This window comes from Bubalus kerabau, chromosome 14, assembly GCF_029407905.1.
Source record: "Bubalus kerabau isolate K-KA32 ecotype Philippines breed swamp buffalo chromosome 14, PCC_UOA_SB_1v2, whole genome shotgun sequence".
In the NCBI taxonomy this organism is placed as follows: Eukaryota; Metazoa; Chordata; class Mammalia; order Artiodactyla; family Bovidae; genus Bubalus; species Bubalus kerabau.
Window position 1 is genome coordinate 554723 of NC_073637.1, and position 9557 is coordinate 564279.

Sequence of the window (9557 nt, forward strand, 5' to 3'; positions counted from 1 at the left end):
ACGACCGCCGTCACTCACTTCGCGGATGTCCCACTGCAGTTTCGTGTTCCTGTCCTTAGACTTGAGGAGGTCCTTCCTGGCCGTGTCCAGGTCTTCCTCCAGATCTGTAACGTGGAAAGAGAGGGCTGCCAGGCGCTCCTTCAACTGGCTCTCCTCCTGTGACTGCTTTTCTATGACTTCCTGAGTGCAATCACCTTAGTCAGGTCTTCCTCATGGCTTAGAGAGCCGTAGGAGAGTCCCTAAGGGGGAAAGGAAGCCTTAGCCCTGTTTTGAGAGGGAAGGAACACAGCACTTCCAGGCACTCGGTGAGGTCAAAACAAGGCACTAAGTGTACAAATCCAGGATGGATGGGTGGCTGGTACCTTCTCGTCCAGGGCCTTGTGGTGCTCAAACAGCAGTTTCAGTGCCCTGAGCACCTCCACCTCGCTGGTCATGTTAGCTGGGGACTGTGCCTGCCGCTTGCCCACTGTAATCCGGAAGGATGGAATGTACCGGGCAACCAGTAACCCCAGGTGCTCCAACAGCAGCTGCAGGGCAGGGCCAAAGGGGCACTTTCAACCTCATGCTTGACTTCAGGCCCGATAGCTCCTTTCAGCCTCACGCTACAGCTGGAAACATGCTAAGGCACGTTGGAATCCTGCCAGTTCAGTCTAAAGTTAAGAGTGGACTTCCCCAGGGGCCCAGTAGTTACGACTCCACCCTTCTGCAGGGGTCATGGGTTTTAATCCCTGATTGGGGAACTAAGATCCCACACAAAGTGTAGCATGGACAAAAATGTAAGCTGAGAACTCCCCTCTCAAAGGCACTAAAATTACATTAGCTCTCATCATAAATTTGAAGTAAGGTATGAGAACCACAAACTGATCCACCCTGGTCTTCTCAGTGGGAAGATGTGAAAAATGACTTGAAAATCAGACAAGAGTTTAAAGACAGCAACACGGAGGCTAGCGGTGACCCATGTGGGGCAAATGTCAACACGTGAGAATCCCCCTGCTGACCCTGGTGTTGCTTCTTTCTGCTTTCAGTTCAGCAATTTATCCTTCTCTTTTAAGAAGCTGCTCCCTGCATGTTTTGAGTTCTACACTAGGAGTTGGAAACTCCTAGAAAACACTTAAATGAGAAACTAAATGCAAACATAAATTAAAAAGAGAGCAAGACTGTGAAGACTGACCCTGTCAAGTCTCTCCAGGCTTCACACAGAGGATCTCCTTGCCCCTCCAGAGAAGAGGGGGTCCACTGACCCCAAGACCACACAGACCACCACAACTCAGACTGGCCTTTGGCCTCCACCTCGACCTGGCAGGCACGCAGCAGGGGAGAACCCGGAATCCAAGCCTGCCTTCTCAAGACCCAGGGACGCCTGAGAAGCTTTCCAAAACATAAACCTAGCAACAAAGTGGATAAAGAGATTCTTAAATGACACACAGACCAATGACCTAGAGCCACTGGGGAGAGTGAAGAATAAAGGGAAGGTCTACAAGGCCACCAAGCTTTGGAGTGTTCCTCTGGGACAAAGGCAGATGGCACCCCAAGGCCATCTGTTAGCCTGACTCCACTGAAGCCACCCAGTCATTCAGTCAACTGGGTAAAATGTAAAATTTATGTTATATGTATTTTACCACAATTTACATGCTGTTAGTGACCCTGCTCTGGGAGGGTTTGCGAGCGCGCCTGACACTGCAGGCCGCCCACCAACGGACGGCCCCACAGCTGCTCACGGGGCTCCGGGCAACGCTCCCAACAGCCGCGCCAGCACAACCCCGCCTGACTCTCCATCCCCAGCCACTGCCCCCTGGCAGCGCGGGGCAACACTTCCCCACCAGAAGGACAGGGTGGCTGGCTGGCTGGCTGGCAGTGGGGACGATTCCCCCAGCAGCGCCACATCCCCGGGATGTTTCTCATAAATCATGACCCCCGCAGACACGACCGCCAGAAACATTATGATTCCACACGGTCACACAGCTCGGGCCTGAGGATCCCAGGGTGAGCAGACGCCACGACTTGTCTGACCGCCGGTATCACTGGCACACATCCCTTCAAGGAGTGGAACCTCAGAAAACTAGAGAAGATGGCCAGGCAAGCTGCCTCAGCAGAGCCCACACAGCATGCTCCCATCTCTCTGAGAGAACGGGCTCCACAGATGTCACCAGACTCGTCTGAGGGAATCAGAAGGAAATTTCAGCATTCAACAGGCAGGTGGAGGCGGGGATGAACTGGGAGACTGGGGTTGACATATATACAGTACTGATACTACACATAAAGTCCATGAGTAAGGACCTAGTGTACAGCACAGGGAAGTCTACTCAGTGCTCTGTGGTGAAGTAAATGGGCAGGAAATCTAAAAGAGAGGCAGATAGATAGATAGATAGATAGATGATTGATTCACTTTGCTGTACAGCAGAAATTGGCATAGCAGTGTAAAGCCACTATACGCCAAGAAATGAATGAATGGATGAATGACTTTTTACAAAAGGAGCACACTGGGCCCCCTAGAACTTGTGGAAAGGAGGAGTCCACACCCAGGGTGCAGCACAGTGCCAGGCCTGCCCTCGTGTTGGTCCACTGCCAACGGACTGCCTGGACCAGGCCTCTTCTACCCCAGAGAGCTCGACGCAGAGGTGGGGAGGCAGCCAGTTGTGGTCTCTGCAGTGCTCTGCTCTTACTCACGCAGCCATCCCAAGGCTGAGATCACCGGGAGAAGAAGGGACCCACAGTCCACCTCAGGCAGACACGACCGCCGTCACTCACTTCGCGGATGTCCCACTGCAGTTTCGTGTTCCTGTCCTTAGACTTGAGGAGGTCCTTCCTGGCCGTGTCCAGGTCTTCCTCCAGATCTGTAACGTGGAAAGAGAGGGCTGCCAGGCGCTCCTTCAACTGGCTCTCCTCCTGTGACTGCTTTTCTATGACTTCCTGAGTGCAATCACCTTAGTCAGGTCTTCCTCATGGCTTAGAGAGCCGTAGGAGAGTCCCTAAGGGGGAAAGGAAGCCTTAGCCCTGTTTTGAGAGGGAAGGAACACAGCACTTCCAGGCACTCGGTGAGGTCAAAACAAGGCACTAAGTGTACAAATCCAGGATGGATGGGTGGCTGGTACCTTCTCGTCCAGGGCCTTGTGGTGCTCAAACAGCAGTTTCAGTGCCCTGAGCACCTCCACCTCGCTGGTCATGTTAGCTGGGGACTGTGCCTGCCGCTTGCCCACTGTAATCCGGAAGGATGGAATGTACCGGGCAACCAGTAACCCCAGGTGCTCCAACAGCAGCTGCAGGGCAGGGCCAAAGGGGCACTTTCAACCTCATGCTTGACTTCAGGCCCGATAGCTCCTTTCAGCCTCACGCTACAGCTGGAAACATGCTAAGGCACGTTGGAATCCTGCCAGTTCAGTCTGAAGTTAAGAGTGGACTTCCCCAGGGGCCCAGTAGTTACGACTCCACCCTTCTGCAGGGGTCATGGGTTTTAATCCCTGATTGGGGAACTAAGATCCCACACAAAGTGTAGCATGGACAAAAATGTAAGCTGAGAACTCCCCTCTCAAAGGCACTAAAATTACATTAGCTCTCATCATAAATTTGAAGTAAGGTATGAGAACCACAAACTGATCCACCCTGGTCTTCTCAGTGGGAAGATGTGAAAAATGACTTGAAAATCAGACAAGAGTTTAAAGACAGCAACACGGAGGCTAGCGGTGACCCACGTGGGGCAAATGTCAACACGTGAGAATCCCCCTGCTGACCCTGGTGTTGCTTCTTTCTGCTTTCAGTTCAGCAATTTCTCCTTCTCTTTTAAGAAGCTGCTCCCTGCATGTTTTGAGTTCTACACTAGGAGTTGGAAACTCCTAGAAAACACTTAAATGAGAAACTAAATGCAAACATAAATTAAAAAGAGAGCAAGACTGTGAAGACTGACCCTGTCAAGTCTCTCCAGGCTTCACACAGAGGATCTCCTTGCCCCTCCAGAGAAGAGGGGGTCCACTGACCCCAAGACCACACAGACCACCACAACTCAGACTGGCCTTTGGCCTCCACCTCGACCTGGCAGGCACGCAGCAGGGGAGAACCCGGAATCCAAGCCTGCCTTCTCAAGACCCAGGGACGCCTGAGAAGCTTTCCAAAACATAAACCTAGCAACAAAGTGGATAAAGAGATTCTTAAATGACACACAGACCAATGACCTAGAGCCACTGGGGAGAGTGAAGAATAAAGGGAAGGTCTACAAGGCCACCAAGCTTTGGAGTGTTCCTCTGGGACAAAGGCAGATGGCACCCCAAGGCCATCTGTTAGCCTGACTCCACTGAAGCCACCCAGTCATTCAGTCAACTGGGTAAAATGTAAAATTTATGTTATATGTATTTTACCACAATTTACATGCTGTTAGTGACCCTGCTCTGGGAGGGTTTGCGAGCGCGCCTGACACCGCAGGCCGCCCACCAACGGACGGCCCCACAGCTGCTCACGGGGCTCCGGGCAACGCTCCCAACAGCCGCGCCAGCACAACCCCGCCTGACTCTCCATCCCCAGCCACTGCCCCCTGGCAGCGCGGGGCAACACTTCCCCACCAGAAGGACAGGGTGGCTGGCTGGCTGGCTGGCTGGCAGTGGGGACGATTCCCCCAGCAGCGCCACATCCCCGGGATGTTTCTCATAAATCATGACCCCCGCAGACACGACCGCCAGAAACATTATGATTCCACACGGTCACACAGCTCGGGCCTGAGGATCCCAGGGTGAGCAGACGCCACGACTTGTCTGACCGCCGGTATCACTGGCACACATCCCTTCAAGGAGTGGAACCTCAGAAAACTAGAGAAGATGGCCAGGCAAGCTGCCTCAGCAGAGCCCACACAGCATGCTCCCATCTCTCTGAGAGAACGGGCTCCACAGATGTCACCAGACTCGTCTGAGGGAATCAGAAGGAAATTTCAGCATTCAACAGGCAGGTGGAGGCGGGGATGAACTGGGAGACTGGGGTTGACATATATACAGTACTGATACTACACATAAAGTCCATGAGTAAGGACCTAGTGTACAGCACAGGGAAGTCTACTCAGTGCTCTGTGGTGAAGTAAATGGGCAGGAAATCTAAAAGAGAGGCAGATAGATAGATAGATAGATAGATGATTGATTCACTTTGCTGTACAGCAGAAATTGGCATAGCAGTGTAAAGCCACTATACGCCAAGAAATGAATGAATGGATGAATGACTTTTTACAAAAGGAGCACACTGGGCCCCCTAGAACTTGTGGAAAGGAGGAGTCCACACCCAGGGTGCAGCACAGTGCCAGGCCTGCCCTCGTGTTGGTCCACTGCCAACGGACTGCCTGGACCAGGCCTCTTCTACCCCAGAGAGCTCGACGCAGAGGTGGGGAGGCAGCCAGTTGTGGTCTCTGCAGTGCTCTGCTCTTACTCACGCAGCCATCCCAAGGCTGAGATCACCGGGAGAAGAAGGGACCCACAGTCCACCTCAGGCAGACACGACCGCCGTCACTCACTTCGCGGATGTCCCACTGCAGTTTCGTGTTCCTGTCCTTAGACTTGAGGAGGTCCTTCCTGGCCGTGTCCAGGTCTTCCTCCAGATCTGTAACGTGGAAAGAGAGGGCTGCCAGGCGCTCCTTCAACTGGCTCTCCTCCTGTGACTGCTTTTCTATGACTTCCTGAGTGCAATCACCTTAGTCAGGTCTTCCTCATGGCTTAGAGAGCCGTAGGAGAGTCCCTAAGGGGGAAAGGAAGCCTTAGCCCTGTTTTGAGAGGGAAGGAACACAGCACTTCCAGGCACTCGGTGAGGTCAAAACAAGGCACTAAGTGTACAAATCCAGGATGGATGGGTGGCTGGTACCTTCTCGTCCAGGGCCTTGTGGTGCTCAAACAGCAGTTTCAGTGCCCTGAGCACCTCCACCTCGCTGGTCATGTTAGCTGGGGACTGTGCCTGCCGCTTGCCCACTGTAATCCGGAAGGATGGAATGTACCGGGCAACCAGTAACCCCAGGTGCTCCAACAGCAGCTGCAGGGCAGGGCCAAAGGGGCACTTTCAACCTCATGCTTGACTTCAGGCCCGATAGCTCCTTTCAGCCTCACGCTACAGCTGGAAACATGCTAAGGCACGTTGGAATCCTGCCAGTTCAGTCTAAAGTTAAGAGTGGACTTCCCCAGGGGCCCAGTAGTTACGACTCCACCCTTCTGCAGGGGTCATGGGTTTTAATCCCTGATTGGGGAACTAAGATCCCACACAAAGTGTAGCATGGACAAAAATGTAAGCTGAGAACTCCCCTCTCAAAGGCACTAAAATTACATTAGCTCTCATCATAAATTTGAAGTAAGGTATGAGAACCACAAACTGATCCACCCTGGTCTTCTCAGTGGGAAGATGTGAAAAATGACTTGAAAATCAGACAAGAGTTTAAAGACAGCAACACGGAGGCTAGCGGTGACCCACGTGGGGCAAATGTCAACACGTGAGAATCCCCCTGCTGACCCTGGTGTTGCTTCTTTCTGCTTTCAGTTCAGCAATTTCTCCTTCTCTTTTAAGAAGCTGCTCCCTGCATGTTTTGAGTTCTACACTAGGAGTTGGAAACTCCTAGAAAACACTTAAATGAGAAACTAAATGCAAACATAAATTAAAAAGAGAGCAAGACTGTGAAGACTGACCCTGTCAAGTCTCTCCAGGCTTCACACAGAGGATCTCCTTGCCCCTCCAGAGAAGAGGGGGTCCACTGACCCCAAGACCACACAGACCACCACAACTCAGACTGGCCTTTGGCCTCCACCTCGACCTGGCAGGCACGCAGCAGGGGAGAACCCGGAATCCAAGCCTGCCTTCTCAAGACCCAGGGACGCCTGAGAAGCTTTCCAAAACATAAACCTAGCAACAAAGTGGATAAAGAGATTCTTAAATGACACACAGACCAATGACCTAGAGCCACTGGGGAGAGTGAAGAATAAAGGGAAGGTCTACAAGGCCACCAAGCTTTGGAGTGTTCCTCTGGGACAAAGGCAGATGGCACCCCAAGGCCATCTGTTAGCCTGACTCCACTGAAGCCACCCAGTCATTCAGTCAACTGGGTAAAATGTAAAATTTATGTTATATGTATTTTACCACAATTTACATGCTGTTAGTGACCCTGCTCTGGGAGGGTTTGCGAGCGCGCCTGACACTGCAGGCCGCCCACCAACGGACGGCCCCACAGCTGCTCACGGGGCTCCGGGCAACGCTCCCAACAGCCGCGCCAGCACAACCCCGCCTGACTCTCCATCCCCAGCCACTGCCCCCTGGCAGCGCGGGGCAACACTTCCCCACCAGAAGGACAGGGTGGCTGGCTGGCTGGCTGGCAGTGGGGACGATTCCCCCAGCAGCGCCACATCCCCGGGATGTTTCTCATAAATCATGACCCCCGCAGACACGACCGCCAGAAACATTATGATTCCACACGGTCACACAGCTCGGGCCTGAGGATCCCAGGGTGAGCAGACGCCACGACTTGTCTGACCGCCGGTATCACTGGCACACATCCCTTCAAGGAGTGGAACCTCAGAAAACTAGAGAAGATGGCCAGGCAAGCTGCCTCAGCAGAGCCCACACAGCATGCTCCCATCTCTCTGAGAGAACGGGCTCCACAGATGTCACCAGACTCGTCTGAGGGAATCAGAAGGAAATTTCAGCATTCAACAGGCAGGTGGAGGCGGGGATGAACTGGGAGACTGGGGTTGACATATATACAGTACTGATACTACACATAAAGTCCATGAGTAAGGACCTAGTGTACAGCACAGGGAAGTCTACTCAGTGCTCTGTGGTGAAGTAAATGGGCAGGAAATCTAAAAGAGAGGCAGATAGATAGATAGATAGATAGATGATTGATTCACTTTGCTGTACAGCAGAAATTGGCATAGCAGTGTAAAGCCACTATACGCCAAGAAATGAATGAATGGATGAATGACTTTTTACAAAAGGAGCACACTGGGCCCCCTAGAACTTGTGGAAAGGAGGAGTCCACACCCAGGGTGCAGCACAGTGCCAGGCCTGCCCTCGTGTTGGTCCACTGCCAACGGACTGCCTGGACCAGGCCTCTTCTACCCCAGAGAGCTCGACGCAGAGGTGGGGAGGCAGCCAGTTGTGGTCTCTGCAGTGCTCTGCTCTTACTCACGCAGCCATCCCAAGGCTGAGATCACCGGGAGAAGAAGGGACCCACAGTCCACCTCAGGCAGACACGACCGCCGTCACTCACTTCGCGGATGTCCCACTGCAGTTTCGTGTTCCTGTCCTTAGACTTGAGGAGGTCCTTCCTGGCCGTGTCCAGGTCTTCCTCCAGATCTGTAACGTGGAAAGAGAGGGCTGCCAGGCGCTCCTTCAACTGGCTCTCCTCCTGTGACTGCTTTTCTATGACTTCCTGAGTGCAATCACCTTAGTCAGGTCTTCCTCATGGCTTAGAGAGCCGTAGGAGAGTCCCTAAGGGGGAAAGGAAGCCTTAGCCCTGTTTTGAGAGGGAAGGAACACAGCACTTCCAGGCACTCGGTGAGGTCAAAACAAGGCACTAAGTGTACAAATCCAGGATGGATGGGTGGCTGGTACCTTCTCGTCCAGGGCCTTGTGGTGCTCAAACAGCAGTTTCAGTGCCCTGAGCACCTCCACCTCGCTGGTCATGTTAGCTGGGGACTGTGCCTGCCGCTTGCCCACTGTAATCCGGAAGGATGGAATGTACCGGGCAACCAGTAACCCCAGGTGCTCCAACAGCAGCCGCAGGGCAGGGCCAAAGGGGCACTTTCAACCTCATGCTTGACTTCAGGCCCGATAGCTCCTTTCAGCCTCACGCTACAGCTGGAAACATGCTAAGGCACGTTGGAATCCTGCCAGTTCAGTCTGAAGTTAAGAGTGGACTTCCCCAGGGGCCCAGTAGTTACGACTCCACCCTTCTGCAGGGGTCATGGGTTTTAATCCCTGATTGGGGAACTAAGATCCCACACAAAGTGTAGCATGGACAAAAATGTAAGCTGAGAACTCCCCTCTCAAAGGCACTAAAATTACATTAGCTCTCATCATAAATTTGAAGTAAGGTATGAGAACCACAAACTGATCCACCCTGGTCTTCTCAGTGGGAAGATGTGAAAAATGACTTGAAAATCAGACAAGAGTTTAAAGACAGCAACACGGAGGCTAGCGGTGACCCACGTGGGGCAAATGTCAACACGTGAGAATCCCCCTGCTGACCCTGGTGTTGCTTCTTTCTGCTTTCAGTTCAGCAATTTCTCCTTCTCTTTTAAGAAGCTGCTCCCTGCATGTTTTGAGTTCTACACTAGGAGTTGGAAACTCCTAGAAAACACTTAAATGAGAAACTAAATGCAAACATAAATTAAAAAGAGAGCAAGACTGTGAAGACTGACCCTGTCAAGTCTCTCCAGGCTTCACACAGAGGATCTCCTTGCCCCTCCAGAGAAGAGGGGGTCCACTGACCCCAAGACCACACAGACCACCACAACTCAGACTGGCCTTTGGCCTCCACCTCGACCTGGCAGGCACGCAGCAGGGGAGAACCCGGAATCCAAGCCTGCCTTCTCAAGACCCAGGGACGCCTG